Source organism: Physeter macrocephalus, chromosome 5 (assembly GCF_002837175.3).
Source record: "Physeter macrocephalus isolate SW-GA chromosome 5, ASM283717v5, whole genome shotgun sequence".
NCBI lineage: Eukaryota > Metazoa > Chordata > Mammalia > Artiodactyla > Physeteridae > Physeter > Physeter macrocephalus.
In genome coordinates this window covers 428,176-428,435 of record NC_041218.1, presented here as the reverse complement: position 1 = coordinate 428,435, position 260 = coordinate 428,176, and the positions used below count along the sequence as shown (strand labels likewise).

Here is a 260-nt window from a genome sequence, read left to right as displayed (position 1 = left end):
CACACTATTGTAAAACAGTTAAACTCCAATAAAGATGTTAAAAAAAAAAAAACTTGTTCAAACCTCTCCAATAAATAAATAAATAAATAAATAAATGCCCATCGACAGATGAATGGATAAAGAAGATGTGGTACATATACACAATGGAATATTACTCAGCCATAAAAAGGAACAAAATTGAGTTATTTGTAGTGAGGTGGATGGATTTAGAGACTGTCATACAGAGTGAAGCAAGTCAGAAAGAGAAAAACAAATATCGT

General features: G+C 30.0%; 1 protein-coding gene across 5 annotated transcripts in view; it reads right to left on the bottom strand.

Annotated features, from left to right (window-relative positions):
- The window catches only part of NCAPG2 (non-SMC condensin II complex subunit G2), a 61,441-nt gene that overhangs the window by 23,041 nt on the left and 38,140 nt on the right, over positions 1-260 (bottom strand). The window lies entirely within an intron of this gene.